Genomic DNA, 20,211 nt, shown 5'->3' on the forward strand with positions numbered 1-20,211 from the left:
AATTTAACTACCCATATTAGCTAGGTCCATCTCCTTAAAGCTATTAAAGCAATTAAATTGTTGGAGTATGAATAAAACCAGAACCTAAACATTTAGGCTTTCATGGCTTACATTTCACTATCAAATATCTCAGAAGATACAACTCATACAAAACCTAAATCTTTTGCAGAAATCATTGCCAAATCACAATACACTACCAATGCTTAATCATTAAAAACTGCATGAATAAGCATACACATTTCTGCAATCCCTTGTTTGGAAATCTAGAAAGTCTGCATGTGGACTTCAGTATTAAAACTAATATAATAAAGAAAAACAGAGTTTCAAAAGTAAGATGTTTTTGAAAAACCCCATAAACGTCCCAGAAATAAAGTTATACAATACATAAATGGTATAATCCGGAAAGAACACAGAAAGACTAACAACTTTAGAGTTGATATTTTAGCTGGAATATCACAGTGCTGAAAGCTGCTACGTATATTTTGCATAATTTCTGCCATATTCCTTTTGCTTTTTTAATATATGAAAGAATGTGCATTATTGTACTTGCATATTGCAAACTGTTTCTAAATTATTTTAATATGTTAAATGACATTAGCTTAATTTTTCTCTTCCTTTCACTAATAATGCAAATATTATACAGAATACAGCTCACAGTGATAAGGAAGCTGGCTGTAAACTAAATATTTAGTACATGAGACATTGTGCCTACATGTACTACTGCCCTCTAATGGAATAGTTTCATCTGACCCTCTAATTTAAGAAATACAAACTAGGATTTAAGCATAAAGTTAAGCACTGTATAGGGCAATTTATTTTTATTATCAAGTTAGGGTGTTTTGAATGCTCAGAGCCTCCTCACAGCCCACAAATTCCAGTTCTTTGTATGGTTAAACAATGGAGAAAACTAAAGCTATTAGTTTGGCACATGATACCACTATCCATACATTTGGGGGTTTTATGCTGTTGCGCACTATCTTACACCTCTTGTCTGTCCAAACAATCAATGTACAAGTTATCTATAATATGTTTCTATAAAGGCAGTACAGCAGCAGCAGCAAAAGCCAGGTCATTTTTTTTTGCCATAGGGAAAGGGCACATTGGCACGGAAACTGTGTGAACTCGCCAGCTAATCAGAGGAAACTTGACCTAGCATCTTCCTTTGTCTTTGTATTAGTGATGATTAGAGTTCTTCTAGATTCGAATGTACATTGCCTTTTAACCTGAAACTGAAATAGTCTTCTCAGCAAATTTACAGTCAGGTAACAAGCTCAGCATTAACCAAATAAAAGTTTAATGATTTATTTGAAGAAAACAATGACACTTTAAAAAGGATATTCAACAAAGGGGACTATTCTGCTCTCCTCTTCTTCATCACTTCACAAAGGTTATGAAGCTTTGTGAACAACTTGAAGATAAATAAAACATTTTTACAAGCCCTATTTTAATTCCAAAAAACGAAATCACTATCCCCACTGAGACTATTGCTGACTTCTGCTTACTTACAAAGCTGTAATTTACAGCTGTCATAGTATTTTCTACTTGCATCAGGCTACCATACTCTTGTTGAAGAGTCAGAAAAGTGTCTTCCCATTTGCTCTGTGATGCAGCAGTTTCCCAGGTAAAGCTGTAATGTACTGGAGATCTGTGACCTCCAAAAACATTAAGCCACTGGGTTTAGACATTTCCTTTTTATAGACAAGACCAAGTGCTCAGGTGGCTCTGAGAATTTTTCAGTTTATCTTTGGTGTTTCTTTGCTTCTCTCCATCTCTCCTCCCCTCTTCTCCCCACCCAGCAAACATGGACTATTTGTAAATACACTTGGTTTTCAGCTGAGGTTATTATATTGCTACTTATCAAGTGGTATCCTGATGACACTTGAATTCTTTGATGCAGTTCACAAGCCCTGGTCCTCATGGGGGACTGCAACCACCCTGATATCTGTTGGAGAGACAACACAGCAGGGCATAAGCAATCCAGCAGGCTCCTGGACTACTTTGATGATAACTTACTTCTCCAAGTGACAGAGGAGCCCACAAGGAGAGGTGCTATGCTGGACCTTGTTCTCAGCAGTAAGGAGGGGCTGGTGGGGGATGTGAAGCTCAAGGGCAGCCTTGGCTGCAGTGACCCAGAAATGGTAGAGTTCCAAGATCCTTAGGGCAGCAAGGAGGGCACACAGCAAGCTCACTACCCTGGACTTCAGGAGAGCAGATTTTGGCCTCTTCAGGGACCTGCTTGGTAGAGTGCCATGGGATAAAGCCCTGGACGGAAGAGGGGCCCAAGAAAGCTTGTTAATATTCAAGAATCACTTCCTCCAAGCTCAGCAGCGATGCACCCCAACAAAGCAGAAATCAGGCAAAAATGCCAGGAGGCCTGCATGGATGAACAAGTAGCTCCTGGACAAACTCAAGTACAAAAAGGAAGCCTACAGAGGGTGGAAGCAAGGACAGGTAGCCTGGGAGGAATACAGAGAAATTGTCTGAGCAGCCAGGGATCAGGTTAGGAAAGCTAAAGCCCTGACAGAATTGAATCTGGCCAGGGACATATGGGCAACAAGAAAAACTTCTATAGGTACATCAGTGATCAAAGGAAGGCTAGGGAAAATGTGGGCTCTCTCTGGAAGGAAACGGGAGACCTGTTTACCTGGGATATGGAGAAGGCTGAGGTAATCAATGACTTTTTCACCTCAGTCTTCACCAGCAAGTACTCAAGCCACACCACCCAAGTTGCAGACAGCAAAGGTAGGGACTGGGAGAATGGAGAACTACCGACTGCAGGAGAAGATCAGGTTCGAGACCATCTAAGGAACCTCAAGGTGCACGTCCATGGATCTGATGAGGTGCATCCACAGGTCCTGAGGGAACTGGCGGATGAAGTTGCTAAGCCACTACCCATCATATTTGAGAAGTCATGGCAGTCCGTTGCACGTCCCACTGACTGGAAAAGGGGAAACACAACCTCCATTTTTAAAAAGGGGAAAAATAAGACCTGGAGAACTGCGGGCCAGTCAGTCTCACCTCTGTGCCTGGCAAGATCCTGGCGCAGATCCTCCTGGAAACGGTGCTATGGCACATGGAAAACAAGGAGGTGATGGGTGACAGCCAACATGGCTTCACTAAGGGCAAATAATGCCTGAACAAATTTGGTGGCCTTCTATGACGGGGTTACTGTGTTGGTGGATAAGGGAAGAGCAACTGATGTCATCAACCTGGACTTGTGCAAAGCATTCGACGCTGGCCCACATGACATCCTTGTGTCTACAATGGAGATACATGGATTTGATGGACGGACCCCTTGGTGGGTAAGGAATTGGCTGTATGGTCACTCTCAGAGAGTTGTGGTCAATGGCTCGATATCCAAGTAGAGAGCAGTGACGAGTGGTGTTCCTTAGTGGTCAGTACTGGGACCGGCACTGTCTAACGTCTTTGTTGGAGACATGGACAGTGGGACTGAGGGCACCCTCAGCAAGTCTGCAGATGACACCAAGCTGTGTGGTGCAGTCAACTCACTGGAGGGAAGGGATGCATCCAGAGGGACCTGGAAAGGCTTAAGGGGTGAGCCTGTGCGAACCTTATGAAATTCAACAAGGCCAAGTGCAAGGTCCTGCACATGGGTCGCGGCAGGCCTCAGTATTTATACAGGCTGGAGGATGAAGGGATTGAAAGCAGCCCTGAGGAGAAGGACTTGGGGGTACTGGTGGATGAAAAGCTGGACATCAGCCCACAATGTGTGCTCACAGCCCAGAAGGCCAAACAAACCATGGGCTTCATCAAAAGCAGCGTGGCCAGCAGGTCGAGGGAGGTGGTTCTGCCCCTCTACTCTGCTCTGGTGAGCCCCCACCTGGAGTCCTCCGTCCAGCTGTGGAGCCCTCAGCACAGGAAGGACACGGACCTGCCAAAGCAGGTCCAGAGGAGGGCCACAAAGGTGATCAGAGGGCTGGAGCATCTCTCCTAATGAAGAAAGGCTGAGAGAGTTGGGGCTGTTCAGCCTGGAGAAGAGAAAACTGCAGGGAGACATTACAGCAGCCTTCAGTACCCGAAGGGGGCCTGCAAGAGAGCTGGAGAGGGACTTTTTACAAGGGCATGGAGTCATAGGACAAGGGGTAATGGCTTTAAACTGAAAGAGGGTAGATTCAGATTAGATATAAGAAAGAAATTCTTTACTGTGAGGGTGGTGAGACACTGGAACAGGTTGCCCAGAGAAGCTGTGGATGCCACCTCCCTGGCAGTGTTCAAGGCCAGGTCAGATGGGGCTCTGAGCAACCTGGTCTAGTGGAAGGTGCCCCTGCCCATGGCAGGGGCTTGGAACTAGATGACCTCTAAAGTTCCCTTCCAATCTAAACCATTCTATGAATCTATGAAATAATAAAATGATGACACAAAACTGGGAGGAGTGGTGGAAACACTAGCAGGCTGTGCTGCCATTCAGTGAGACCTGGACAGGCTGGAGAGCTGGGCAGAGAAGAATCTGATGAAATTCAACAAGGGCAAGTGCAGGGTCCTGCACCTGGGGAGGAACAACCTCATGCACCAGTACAGGCTTGGGGCTGACCTGCTGGAGAGCAGCTCTATGGAGAGGGACCTGGGTGTCCTGGTGGACGGCAGGTTGACCATGAGCCAGCAGTGTGCCCTGGCTGCCAAGAAGGCCAATGGCATCCTGGGGTGCATCAAGAGGAGTGTGGCCAGTAGGTCGAGGGAGGTTCTTCTTCCCCTCTACACTGCTCTAGTGAGGCCTCCTGGAGTACTCTGTCTAGTTCTGGGCTCCCCACTTCAAGAAAGATGAGGAGCTACTGGAGAGAGTCCAGCGGAGGGCTACGAGGATGGTGAGGGGACTGGAACATCTCTCCTATGAGGAGAGGCTGAGGGAGCTGGGCTTGTTCAGCCTGAAGAAGAGAAGGCTGAGAGGGGACCTTATAAATGCTTATAAGTATCTGAAGGGTGGGTGTCAGGAAGATGGGGCCAGACTCTTTTCAGTGGTGCCCAAGGACAGGACAAGGGGCAATGGGCACAAACTGAAGCATAGGAAGTTCCGTCTGAACATGAGGAAGAAGTTCTTCCCTCTGAGGGTGATGGAGCACTGGAACAGGCTGCCCAGGGAGGTTGTGGAGTCTCCTTCTCTGGAGATATTCAAGACCCGCCTGGACAAGGTCCTGTGCAGCCTGCTGTAGGTGAACCTGCTTCAGCAGGAGGGCTGGACTAGATGACCCACAGAGGTCCCTTCCAACCCCAAACATTCTGCGATTCTGTGATTCTGTGAAAAATACTAAGTTACTGCTAGATCTATGGATCTGCAGGCACAAATTAAGTGTTTCTGCAAACAGCACTGGGGCTTGAAGTGCCACTTCAGTTTCACAATTTTTGTGGTAGCAGGACCATGATTTAATAAACATCTTCCAGGTATTCGAAACTAATACTTCCAAGGAACAAGCCCCAAAATACAGGAAGGAAAACTAATTAATTTCTTCAGTGGAGCCTGAATAAATAATTCTTTGCCCAAATGAATCAAGTACTACTTGAAAGCTCAAAGCTATACATTAAAAAAATTAAAACTAGAGTAAATCATCACTGAAAGTATGTTAAGTTTAAATTAGTTGAATCATGATCTACTAATATTTCTTGTATACATTTACCAAATGATCCCTATCAAATAACTGAGTTTTGTTAAAATATAATTTTTGATATATTTTATGTGTCAAGCATCTTGTACGTTTATATATGCTCGCCTATATCCACCAAATCTGTCGGAACCTCAAACTGTAAAATTCAAACAATCAAACAAATAATAATCAGAATTAGAATGCTATTACCTTCAGAGTCAGAAATGAAACTCAAAAATTAAAAGACTGTCTTTCCAACAGTACTGGGTATTACAAGACATAAAATTATCAATCAAAAATATGAAAATACTGGCAAATCAAGTAAACATTATTATTATGGTAAAGAAATACAAACCCCAGTAAAGCAGTGAAAGCAACAGGGCCAGCTACGCAAATGAGGACACAGATAAAGTAATAAAGTCCTCGCACACTTCAGTGACTTGGAGATATCTACATGTTAGACTTCAGTGTGGGACAGAGATACCCAAGCTACCTTTAAATGAGATAATTAAGAAGCAGTCTATCCTCAGCAGCACAGACCTGATGTCACACAAATCTGCACTGCCAAGAAGCTTCCAACTCATACATCCTTGGCAGCAAATTCATCCCACCAAAAAAATCCAAATTGAGAGGAATGCCCACATGTATACATCTGAATTACATACAGGAATGAGCACCTCTCCTCTGACTGCAGAATAGTAAAAGTCTCTAAAGAACCGGAAATGCACAAGCAAAAACACTAAAAAGAGATGGTGGACACCACATGTATGATGCTTAAAATGATAAAATTCCCCAAGAAATTAACGGAACCAGGAAGCTATATTTAGTGACCCTTGTCCCTGTGTTTACTTATTTATACTCCTCTATATGCCATAAAAAGCCCCATTCCTCTTAAATGAGACTTCATACGAACTGGCCATTGTGGACAAGCCATTAGCTGCCAGCATAAGCAAAAGCATGTGTCTGGAACTACTGTAGTTCATATTTATGAAAAAAAGTTATAAATAAAATGGCTGCAACTAAGCAATGTTATTGACATTTCTGGCATCCAGCTTCCCCTTGTAACCGCCACTTTTTTAGGTGACACAGAGTGTAAAACTTGCAGAGTGAACAAGAGTGAAAGAGTTTAGATCTGCCATTACAAAGTCACGTTACAATTCAAAACAAACTCAAACATCCTTCAAAAAATCTCTTTGGATAAAAAACACCTTAGATTTAGCACTTTGAAGTCCTAGCTTAAATAACTGAGCTAGGGATACTGCCACTTGCCCAACATAATATACATACTTATACAGCTGTAAAGCTATTGTTTTAGTTAACTGCACCGTTCATACTTAAGAGTTTAAAAGTGTTTAGCTTTGCTTTCCAATACATACTTTAATAGTTGTTATATAACTTATTATGCCATATTGAGCTCCATTTTCCTTTTTTTTTTTTTTTGACATATCCTACATTGCTATTATTAGACTTTACAATTGAAATTAATCTTTTCAGAGGTTTTGCCCGGTCCTGAGGAAACTGTTTTATTCAAAACTATGATGAGCAGAGCTCCGACAACTGACAGTGTGGAATTTTAATTCTAATTCCAAAATACTGTTCTGAAGATGAAGTCTAGAATCTTGTCTGTACAACCAAAGAAAAAGCCTTCCAAACATTCTTTTCACCAGTTTCTTTTCTCCTTTCTTCATACATCTCCAGACTGTCTGACCTAACAGTTTTAAACGAATAAAGGATTTCAGCCAACTTACTTCATGGAATCATAGTTTGACATCTGAATAGGCCATCAGATCACCCAGCTTAACCTCCACTCATTGTGGACTATTACATCTCACTGCTACCTCTATAGTGGGCAAGCCAAAGATTTGCAAGGAAAATAGAATGACAAACATTCATTTCTTAAGACAACACTAGTAACTCAGGGAGCTGCATAAAAATACCAGTGCAGAAAAAACCCAAGAAAAAATGCCGAAATTAGAAGAAGATGACTTGGCAAGACTGCAGACCAGCTCACTCCAACACATCCCACCCAGCAGACAACCGCGTTGAGAGTGGGGAGCATTTGCTGCCCAGCCTGGCAGCACATTGGCCCTGTGTGTCTGCTCTGTGGCTTAGCCAGGAAATGCCCGCCATGCACTCAGGAGCTACAGATGTCCTGTGTGCAGAATCTCTCATCTGCACTGGGTAGAAGATGCCCAAATAAAAGAAAGTTTCAGTATCTTCCAGAAGGGTAGGCAGTCATTACAGATGACACCCAGAAACAGGCAAAACTGACACAATTTTTATTTTTTCTCTGAGAACTCACTTATTGACTGTGATCTGTTTATATTTACAAGACAAACACCCTGAGCTTCTAAAGTCTCTCACTTCCAGACCTCAAGAGAATTGTTGCTGTCTTCTGAAGTGTCTGCACTTTTTTTCAAGTTTTATAGCCTTCTTCATTTTTAAAAATAGGATCACCTGCAATATTTTGAAATCATTCCTTCTAACAATATATATTAAGATAAAGACCCCTGCCTATTTTTATATCCTGTTTATATATCCAAGGTCACATTAGCCTATTTTTTGCTGCAGCATTGCACTCATAGGCAGTTATTACTCTATCAGCAGCACTGTCCTTTACAGAATCACTCCTTTTCATCATTATTTTTCAGTTTGGGTTGCATTTTTGTTCTTCAATGTACAAAGATCCATTTGTTTATATTAAAACAAGTTTTACTTTTAAGGTCTGACCTTTACTAAGTGATAAAGGATGTTCCCTCTCTGCACATCCTCTTTCTTTCTTTACTTACTACTCTTTCGTCAGCTACTGATTTTATCTTTATTTCCACGTTACTCATGAAAAATGCTGACCAGTTAGAACTTTGAATGGTGTACAAGGACTATCTCAAATTCTGCGATTTAACCGTTACTGAAAACTACTTTAAGGTTTCCTAGACCACAGTTTTTTAAAATCCTTTCACTAAAGAATTTGATAAGCTTTCTACTGTCAGAACACTTTGTGATATTTTGTCATACTTCACAAAATCTAAACACGTTACCTCTGTGGCTGGTCTGCTTGAGGAAGACAGAAATAAGGAGGAGATATGCAATATGGAAGCTACCTTCGGTAATTAACGTGTATTCAACTGGGAAAAAGGATTTAAATGCCTGGGGTTTTTGACCAGGCCTGTTTTCCTAAAACAAATGAACTGGCATTCATTATACATGTATCAAGTGAATCCTTTTCCAGAATTTCGATTATTTTGCATACAACATCTATCTGGTTTAGGCAAGATTAATGAGCTGCAGTAAAAAAGGATGAGGAGCACCTGTCTAGATAGCAAATTCTGATGGGAAAGTATATAGGAGTCATAGCAAATCATACAGTAAACTAAGTATTGACAACGCTGTTTGACTGAGATAAACGGGATTACAGCCAGCAAAATATATAGAGTAATCCTTCCTCTCTCTTCAGCATTTGTAAACCTTTAGCAGCAGTGCTGATTCTGGTTTTCAGTGCCTTACTTCAAAAAGTACCTGGATCAGTTGCAAAGACACCACAGGAGAGCAATGGGAATGATGAGATCTCTAGAAAGGCTGTGCTCTGGAAGGTCTGAGTGCATTGGAGTCATTTAACTTGGAGGTTAAATTAGCAGAACTATCCCCTAACTATCTTCTGGTGTGTAAAAGGCTGTTTAAGGAAGAAGAGAATAATCTGTTCTCTATGTTAATGGCAAAAAAGAAGAAGGGATTTAAATTACAGTTAAAAGAGTTTTATGTTAGACTTCAGGAAAATCCTTGCTACCCCTACAGTAGTAAAGAAGAGGGATAGCTGTGACTAATTGGGAAGCTGGGGAATCTCCACTATGGGAGGCTTTTGAGACACGTTAAACATTGTCAGACCTGGTTTCTACATAATCTCATACTGCCTTGGGGCAGAGGGGGGCAGCTAAATGACTTCTCAAATCCTCTGCAATGCTGGGATTTTTATAAAAATCTAGTTACTTGGTTAATGGTGCTTCCCTTTTCTTTTCAAACCAGTACTCTAATACCTATGCTCTTCCAATATTCTTGAATTCCCCGAGTCCCCAAACTCATTAAATTTACCATCAGTAGCCCAGAGATGTCCTCAGCCAATTCTTTCAGGACTCTTGGAAGGAAGTATTTACGCCATATGGGGAGTACTTCATATTCTTCATGCTATGTGAATAAATTACTAATTTCTAATTTTCTCAATTCTGAACACTTTATTTTCTGCATCTTTCTAAAAATAGTTCAATATCATTCACACAAACATTTTTATCCATAATACAATAGAGAAATTCTCATTATCCCAAGTGTTGTGAGACCTGGGCTTTTACCCAACACACTTAGCTTCTATTTTCAATTTTCTACACTTCATATTTTCTAACACGTATTAATTTCCACATGTATCTTCTCTTTTCCATTAATTATTACGAGTGTTTATATTTCTAGTTTCTGCTTTCATGTTACCTCCAATACAGGTCGAGCTGTTATCCAAAACTAGCCGTTTTTTATTGATCGATGATTTCCCAATCAAGAATTTTAAAAAATAATTTCCACTTTCACCTTTTTCATTTTCACATTTGCACACTCACACAAACACACAATTAGAATACTCCTCTAATGAATGAGAATTGGTCAGAATAATTTTTCATATACAAAACCCAACATCTCATTCATTATAAATTCACCTTCTCAGTCCTAAGAAGTCTGCAACATTATTAGACTGAGTGCAATATTTTTTGTGGTATAACTGCCTGTCTTTAATTCGGTGGTGTTTTACTCTCAATTACATGAGATCTCCAGTGAGCATCCTCAAAAACTAACTCCCCCACAATACCGTTCTTCTTTCCATGCATTACATACAGATGCTTGAGGAAGAACTTGCCCTGTTTTCTAATTTGATTCAGTTATCTGTTTCAGTCTTTCTGTTCTCTACTACTACCTGGATAGATGTAATTTCAAATCCTGTGGCTCCGAGCTAACAAGATTAAAACAAACAGTGGTTCTTTTGCATGAAATATCACGACCCACCATTTTTATTCGACCTTGTTTCCTAGAGAACCTTATTACCTGTTTCTTAGCAAGATCATTTTTTAAAATGAAATTAAAATCTATACTCTTTGCTGTATCGTTTTATGCTTTCCTACACTTTCATCGTGCTCCCGCTATTTCAGAGCCAATGTAATTATCCTTTCTGTACCTTACGTGCAAACATGCATGTTCTCCTGGCTGCTGTAATCCAACTGGTCCACCTCTCACCAGAATGTAAGCCAACATTTTCATACCAAAAGCTTCAGTTTTCCATTATCCTTTTTCATATTGCCTTTCTTCCACTCTCACTTGAAAAATCAACATGAATCCCTTTGTTCTCATGTTGTATTATTATTAGCATTGCCAGCCATTGCAGACCCCTCTGTTACATCAGAGTATAACCTCACTGGATTAAGTGTTAAATAGAACAAGCGAGATGAAGCTCTGATTTATTCTCTTCTAGTGTGTTCTTGGTGGAAGAGTTTATTGAATTTGAATTATGGAGTGCATATTTTTATGTGACTGTACCATGTAAATAAACAAAATAAGTAAATCAAATGTTATACTTTCTGCTTGCTACCTAAAATCATAGGACACCACACTGAGAGATCTAATTTATGTAATTATTTAAAATGAAAGAGTAATTCTTGTACCTACTGAGAGAACTGATGAAGGCAGAGGCAATTGATTCCAGCTGTATCTTCAGTACCATTATTCTCTATACTGTCAAACCCCTGAAGCTAGTGAAATGGAATAGCTACTAACGGAACCTCAGAATGATACGGTACTTCATTTGAACAATTAAGTGGATAAGACATATTGAAGACCAAAGCTTTGATCTTCAATAGGTCATTACATATCACTTTTGCAGGCTTATGTGTTCCTTTCTGTTCGTGATTCAATTGCCAAATATTTATTTTTTCAACTCCATATACTTTTCAGCAATCAGAGTTTACGAAGGTAGAAGGAAGAAATAAGCCACTTGCTTCACAAACCATTTGGATTATTATATTCGTTACTCATGCTATGTAATTGATCCCAATTGTATCATCACATTACTTTAGAAGAACAAGTCATGAACAGCATATATGATTATATCTGTGGAACAGGGAGTTATATCAACATCCACTCAACTTAGATTTGCATGAACAAAAATGTAATTTTACAATTATTTCCAAATAACAAGGCATGTAGCCATGGTGGGATGAAAAAACCCCTCACATTCTAAACAAATAATCTAATGTGCGTTTCAGCAGTCCAAAGTCTCCATAAAAAAGTTAAATCTGAATTCAAGCCAACAACACTTGTCAACTTAAAATTCTACAAGTAGGCCTCATTCATTTTACGACTTCTACAGCATCAAGGGATTAAGTATTTGTCTTTTACCAGCATCTTCTAAGACTTTGTAAATGCTCTACTTCATGTGTAAATTTTCTTTATATAGAAATGACTGTTGAAATTATCACTCTAAATTTTGATAGATAGTCATAAAAGCCTGCCCTTCTGGAGAAAGCCTTTGGCTTTCATATGCAGAGAACAACAGACACCAGTTCTTACGTGTTATTTCATTAATAAAAAGACCATATAACATATAGTCAGCTAGATGCCTATTGCATTTACTGTAGCTTATTTTTAGTAAACACCTACCTTTCTAAAAGCAGGACAGTGGGTTTAAAATAAGCGACAAGTCTGTGGCTACAGGCTTTCGAGCTGTAAGTTAACTTTAGGGTTTAAAGTATCCAACCACAATCGTTTCTTCTTTTAACAAGAGCATTTTTACTTCCTTCCTAATGCAACCTGATTGTAAAATAAGCAATTGCAATAGTTTAAACACCTATCAAAATGCTCTGAGAAGCAATTATTATCTTACAATTTACAGCTGACACACAGCCCACTGAATATACGTATATCTTACCAAACCTCTAATTTAAATTACATGATTGATACTTACACTTTTTAAATTTTAGTATCAGGAAATATTTGAAATATTGGACAAATTTAAATATCTATGTTGTAAAGTTGGAGCTTACAACATAGTAAGATAAAAAAACTGATGCACAGCCATTTTCAGGAAATAAGAATCCTTGCACCTAAAACAAATAACAGTAAAATTTTATGTTCTATTTTTTCCATTATTTTTGTCGTTTGTTTTTAATAGCATTAAAATTACTTAGAATAGTGCTAAAATACTTCACAAAAAAACCCCAAACAAACTAACAAGCAAACAATATAGAAACAACAGATTAATTCTGAAAATTGGTCAATTATGTCTAGATGGTTCACTCCTGAAGTAGTCTCCGTACAATTAAAATAGAGATTATTTCACCAGCTGTTAGCCTTTACAGTTATTTAAGCCAAGGTATGAAATCTTCATAGCAGCTTTCCGTACAAAGCATCTTGTGAAACTTCTTCCTTTGGAGTACAAAGAAGAATAATCAGGTGAATGAAGGAAAGAGAAATGACCTTTACTGCTGTTTTACAACAGAACTGAGAAAAGACACCCTACATGACAACCTACAATAGGAGCTCCTCGCTGTGGAGTGTAACTAGAGATTCTCCTACCTCCACACTGATGCAACCATCCATGCTTTAATGGCTTTTGTGCGCATGCATATATGACCACTCTGATGGTGAACGTCTCTCTAAAGCAGCTTATGAAAGACAGAAGTCTTTAAATGGTTATTCTACTAGCATAACACATTGATTTTCTTTTTTCAATATCAAAGTGCTGGCTTATCACACAACTGTAATTCCTGTTCATAAAACAGACAAATATTCCAAAGGAATAGCAGAAATTAAACAATTTGTCAGTCACAGACATGTAACATCAGTCAGCAAAAGATGTGGCCTTTCCCAGTAAGGCAGGTGCCATGTTTCATTTAATGAATACCAAGCGTAGCCTTGGGAATCAACCTGATACATTCAGTGGCACCAAATGAACCAAGCATGTAGACAATGTATCTGTCAGTGCAGAAATACACGACAATTTCTGCACTGAAATATTCCTGGGATAATAGCTACAATCCCAGCTTGTACACAGTTAGATCTTAAGTATGTATTCTCCCACTTAGCAGGTTGTTTTGCCCTAAGACAACTGTAAATATTATGTATTTTGAGGTTTAACAGAAGTGCTTGCTTCTCTAACGTAAGTCTTATTCACAAGCACGAGAAAAAAAAATTATTGAGGTAAAAAAAAAGCATATTCACATCTAAAAAAAAAGGGTTTGCCTCAGAAACAGATGAACCCTCAATTTTTCCTCAGGTAACTGTGGAATGGAGAATGAATAGGTAATATCCTACCTCTCCTAGCCTGTAACACAGATTTTTCCCCAAGAGCAGCATCAAAGTGATTTCAAAGTGATTTAGTTGAACACTGCACTTCCAAACACGGGACTAAGACAGGAGGAGGTTCTCAAATCCGTAGATCAGCCAGAAGGGATGAATTCTTACATCTGTAATGCATCAGAAGGGGCTGAGCACTGCAATGTCAGCCCTGCAGGACAGGCAGCGACCACTGCAGACTGCTTTGCTTTAACAGACTCCTCACAAAGAATGAGAGGGGAAAAGGGTGGGGTTTAGGTACCACGGAAACAGTGCGTTCTTAACCATTGACTCAGCTTTCATTTCTAAGATACTCGTTTTCAGCAGGGATTGTTGTTAAAATGAAGTGAGATAAATTAAGCTGCTCACAGGTCCAGAAAATAACACCAGAGCTGGTTTACATCACATAGCTGTATTATTTTCCTAAGCTTTTGGTTTCATGTGTGAGATACAAGGAGGTCAAGAGCTAACCCTGATAAAAACAGGAGTCACAAAATTATGATAGGAGCCCAGCTGCCCTATGCAATAATTTTCATTCTGACTTGAAAAAGCTAATTGACATTCAATTCACCATCATGTTCATGTCAACAGTAGATTATTGGGCATATTCTTCTAAATGAACATGAATACCTGACAGTTTTGTCAGCTCTGTTTATTAACCTGAGTATATCTTCATTAGGGAAATTACAAACAAGTGAAATTCAGACAAATGGATTTATCTTTCCTTGCACTGGTAAAGTACAAATGACTTGTGTGTTTAAGTCAGTCCTATTAGATTGGGATTTGCTTTGTGGAGTCATGATGCTAGATTTAATAGCCTCCATTTTGCTGTTAACCTTTTCTATTCTGCATTCTTACAAGCATTTGCTTCTATGTCTCTTACTACACTTTGGTTTTTTGAGTAGTGATAAAATAAAAAAAGTTTATGTGACAACATCCATAAGTGAAAAAACCATACAAAAGCTATCGGAAAAGCAAAATAGTACCTATACATAACTGTCAGCCAGACACGAAGTTAATTATTTTATAGCTATTGCTCCTATACTCTGCATTTCTTGAGATTTCCTCTTCAATAGGGGTAGAAACTTCCCATAGGAGTTCATAGGGATAATCAAACCCACCCTAATCACCCATTCTTTCTTGCACTGCACTGATACAAAGACCTAGCCTCTCTATTAGTAAAGTATGGAATGGTATTGCTAAGGTTTGTTGCCTTTGCCCCATGCATAACTGGGGAGGTTGATACAGAGGTACCATTCAAGGTGGTCATCTGTCTCTTTTCAAGTGAAGTGAGAACCAGAACCAGTACAGACCTTTTCCACAACATCCCTTTAAAGTAAGACATTTTGAAGAGAACAGCTGATAAAGTCACAAATGGGGACTGGGAAGACAGATGGCCATTGCTTACTCAAGTGGTTACTTAATAGCCATAATGAAAAATTATCTGTTTGGTAACCCCGAGGAACAGAATAGACAGATATTAGAAGAGGTACAAAGGCTGAAGCAACTAAAGAGAGTTTGTGCTTGACTGACAGCACAGCCCCATGAAGGGCTGTTCGAGAATCTCTAGCTCAAGAACTGAGGCAAGGGACCAGTTCAGGCTTTTTGGCAGGGCCCTTGAGGATGTGTGTTCTCGCAGGTGGGGTCAGAGCTGCAGAGCATGCTGCTTCAGGCAGGCTGGGAGCAAGAATCAGGGGTCTGAAACTCTGACATACAGGCAAATCAGACGTGGGAACAACAGTCAGGGAAGTTCCCGGCATGAAACACAAAGGCAGGTACTGCTGCAGTGGCACAGACCCATCTGCTGAAGCCAAAGACTCTTTACTACTCTCTCTCTACTTCTTCTGCAGTTCAGCATAACTTCTTAACTCTAGGTAGCTAAATAAGAGTTTACCCACATTCAGTCCATATTTTTAGATCTTAAAACGAAATGTGGTCGTTCCTATTCTGTAGGCAGAAAAGCTACAATACAGAAAGCGAAGAGTTCATATAGCCCACAAATGGCAGATCTTGAGTACCTTGTTTTCCCAAGCTAATAAAAATGCTAACAGTGTCTGTATGAAGTGGTACAGAGGGTGGAAGAACATAGCTGTTCAATCCCCATCTGTTGCATTGTTGCAGTCTGAACCACCATCCAGAATTTATCCACAAGTCATATAAACAAGCCTCCAGAAGTGACAGGACATTATTATTATTATCCATTACAGATCTATGTCAATGCCATATAAGCAGGATGAAGTTAGTATTTCATACTCCAATAAAATGACATTCTCCCTGATCTCCCTATTGACCTAAGAAAGCAAGTGACATACAAAGCATAGGGAAGGGCTATCAAGCCCACATTTGTATTTTTTCTGCTTGTTAACGGTGTGGTTAATAGTGATTTTAGCTGTCAGCAGTTAAGGCAAGTCATCAGTAGAATCACAAGCTGTGGACATATCAAAGCAGAAGCAGTCATGACTTTCAAAGGTGTCAATGCTCTCAAGCAAACAATCAGTTTTTCGCGTTTGCTTCCTGAAGTGGCATCTCATTTGCTTGATAAGTTGTCTACTTTAGAAGTGAAATATTTAATATAGCTGCCCTCACTGCTGTAGTCTGAAAGTGACCATGATGTACAGAAAAAGAGTTTAGCAGAATTTATGAAAAAAAAACTTCTAGGAAAGAACACAAAGGCAACTCAGAAAACGTGAGGTTAACATTTGGCTATATCAAATGCTATCTTTTTTCAAGGCAGAGCCTCAAGAATACACCAAAGTATATGCAACTTATTAGAAAGAAGAGTTGTTCCACTCACGACAAATATTCCCAGAGATATCCTAGGTGTATATTCATGATGATAAAATGTTTCTTATCTCCTTTGATTAAATATCCACATAGCCAGTCAGTTTAATGTTTTTCAGCTTTGTAATTCTCTCTTTCACTGAGTCAGTCTGTCACTTTTTCCACTAGCTCTTCATTTATAATTTATGGTGTCAAGCACCAAGCTTTCACAGCATGAACATTTTGCAGGTACTAGGTCAGGCTGTCAAGCTAAAGTACATGCTAATAATTGGTAGCTTTGAAAATCTTGGTCTCTTTACCTACAGTGGAACACCAGCATGAAGGCTCAATTGTTTTTACCATATGATCAGGTTTGCAATACTTTTAACGTTATCAACAAATAAATATACAACATACCGTCACTTACTTGACAGGAAATAAGTTTTGACTATCTAACCAAGGATCAAATTGCTTTAAAAGATTGGACAGCACAGAGTACTCACCTCTACCATATACAGACTTTGAGCTTTGAATGATATACTTTTAATGCACATTCATGGAGATTAAAATTTCAAAGATAACTAAAGACCATAAAATAGATCTGAGAATGCCATCATTCACCTAGTAAACCATTACGCCTGGCCTGTTGAATAACCGGTCTCATATTCAACAGTATATAGTTACCCTCTTTTTTTCTTTTGTGACTACATGATAATCTAATTGGAGAAAACAAACTTTTTTCCTGATTTCACATGAAGAAGAGAAAGTAAAAAGACTGCTTTTCCATATTATTTTAGGATTTTTTTCAAATTTTCTAGCGTGCAAGAGGTGACTTAGATATGATGCAGGGAACATTTTTCAATATATCTCTTCATAGTCCACAGCTCTTTAAAGGCCAGAAGAAGAAAAAAAACATTGGAACCTAACAGCATAGTACTAATACTTTTTTTTAAAATAATTCAAACAAAAAAACTTCCTGCTATAACAGCATAAAAACAGCCACTTCTGACATGACTGAAAATAATCTTTTTGGTAACAAGGGGTTGTCATGTGTAATACACATGAAGGTGGAAAGCATTTGTGAGAGTTCCACTGACCTGAAATTAATACGTCTTGGGCACAATGATTTGGCAGGTACAGCACTGCATCACTACTGCTGGAAACGCAGTAGCACTCAGTAACTGACTCAGTTCAAAACACCACTTCAAAGGGCTACTTCAGACTTAAGTGCCTGTTATACAACCCAGTGCTGCAAGAGGAATGTCACTGAGGATCGCTGGAGTGCTGTCAAGGGACTTTGAAGGCAATGCCAAATATAGACTATATAATACTACCATATGATCAGGTTTGCAATACTTTTAACTTTATCAACAAATAAATATACAACATACCGTCACTGCAGAATACGGGAACCTTTATATTTCAATGATTACCGCAAAAGTAATGTTTGAATTAAAATTTGGTTTACACCACTTTTCTTCAAAACTTTTTTTTCCTCTTTTGCCATTCTGTATGAAATGTCTGAGCCTAGAAAATGTGAGAAGGGGACAAACAGCACAACTGTGGAGATGAACTGCTCTATTAAAGGAAAAATAGGAAAAAATTCAGATATTATTCTTTGCTCATATATGAAGACTACAATATAGTGAAAATTCTCAGTTTGACTGGGAAGGCTATACAGTATACCACAGAATTACAGAACTATAGAATGGTTTGGATTAGCAGAGACCTCTACAGATTATCTAGTCCAATCGCCTTGCAATGGGCAAGGGCACCTTCCACTAGACCAGGTTGCTAAGAGCCCCATCCAACCTGGCCTTGAACACTGCCAGGGAGGGGGCAGCCACAGCTTCTCTGGGCAACCCGCTCCAGTGTCTCACCACCCTCACAGTACAGAATTTCTTTCTTATATCTAAGCTAAATCTACCTTCTTTCAGTTTAAAGCCATTACCCCTTGCCCTATCACTACATGTCCTTGTAAAAAGTCCCTCCTGAGCTCTCTTATAGGCCCCCTTCAGGTACTGGAAGGCTGCTTGTAAGGTCTCCCTGCAGCCTTCTCTTCTCCAGGCTGAACAGCCCCAACTCTCTCAGCCTTTCCTCATAGAGAGGTGTTCCAGCCCTCTGATCACCTTTGTGGCCCTCCTCTGGACCCGCTCCAACAGGTCCATGTCATTCTTGTGCTGGGGTCTCCAGAGCTGGACGCAGGACTCCAGGTGGGGTCTCACGAGAGTGGAGTAGAGGGCCAGAATCACCTCCCTCGACCTGCTGGCCATGCTGCTTTTGATGCAGCCCATGGTTTGTTTGGCCTTCTGGGCTGTGAGCACACGTTGTTGGCTCATGTCCAGCTCTTCATCCACCAGTAGCCCCAAGTCCTTCTCCTCAGGGCTGCTCTCAATCGCTTCATCCCCCAGCCTGTATCAATACCAGGGGTTGCCCCCAACCCATGTGCAGGACCTTGCACTTGGCCTTGTTGAATTTCATGAGGTTCACATCTATCTACATATCTATGTATCCCGTACAGGCATCTATGATCTAGTGCAAAATATTTTTTACCAACACAACAACAACTAAGCCTGAAAAGTTACTACTGCTCCTGTACTTCTGCCCAAGAAAATCTGTTATACGTAAATACTTGGAAAAGCATGAGAACAATGCACTTTTTGTTCCTCCTTTAGGAAATTCCACAGCTCATACAAACCCCCTCCTTTAAAGCACCAACATACACACTTCCCTTGAAATCCTTTGTTTTCACCTTCCATTGAAGGTTTTGCCAGATGCAGTTAAAAGCACAGAGAAAAGTGTGTTGCAGAGTGACCTACAAGAAATATCATCAATGCAAGTTTTTAAATTCTGCTAATGAAGCCTTCCAAACTGCATGTTTTGCTATTCTAGTTTTCTTTAAAAGAAATACACTATAGCGTGGTTACATGCCTGCTTACTGGTATGGGGAAGGGTAGAGCCCTGAACCAGCTTCCTCCTCCTCAGCTCCTCTTGTGGAGTTGAAGCCCTTTGAGTCAGTGGGCTGATTTGCTGCAGTGCCTCTACAGCACTAGCTGCCCTAAAGTCACAAACAAGAGAGACAGGAGAACAATCAGCCTAGTCTGCCCACCCCCAGGTTTATTGCTCTGCACGTGCCATGCAAGACTTACAGAGCAGATAATTCAATGACTTTGTCTTGAGTAAAAAGGGTTCCTCCCAGATTTTAAAGGGTGGCATCTCTATCTGCATAGTCAGAGTCTAGTTGGGACTACAAAGGATTTGGAAGTAATCTGGAGAAATATAGTACAGTGTTACCTGCCAAAGATGCAAACAGCAAAGTAGTAAGAGGGAAGAAGCACTGCAGGGAGGCAGAAAATCTGTTGTTTGTGGCAAGACGAGGGGCCACCCAGCTCAACAAACTCTAAGACTAAAGGTCATTTGGTTAAGGACAGGTATTTTTACCCAAAGATCAAGTGAGTGGACTTGGCAGTTAAGGAAAAAGCCAATGAAAGTGGAG

At 40.0% G+C, this 20,211-nt stretch overlaps 1 protein-coding gene across 4 annotated transcripts in view; it reads right to left on the reverse strand.

Moving 5' to 3' along the window:
- EPHA6 (EPH receptor A6) overlaps positions 1–20,211 on the reverse strand; it is a 543,420-nt gene that overhangs the window by 501,554 nt on the left and 21,655 nt on the right. The window lies entirely within an intron of this gene.

Source organism: Opisthocomus hoazin, chromosome 1 (assembly GCF_030867145.1).
Source record: "Opisthocomus hoazin isolate bOpiHoa1 chromosome 1, bOpiHoa1.hap1, whole genome shotgun sequence".
Taxonomy (NCBI): Eukaryota; Metazoa; Chordata; class Aves; order Opisthocomiformes; family Opisthocomidae; genus Opisthocomus; species Opisthocomus hoazin.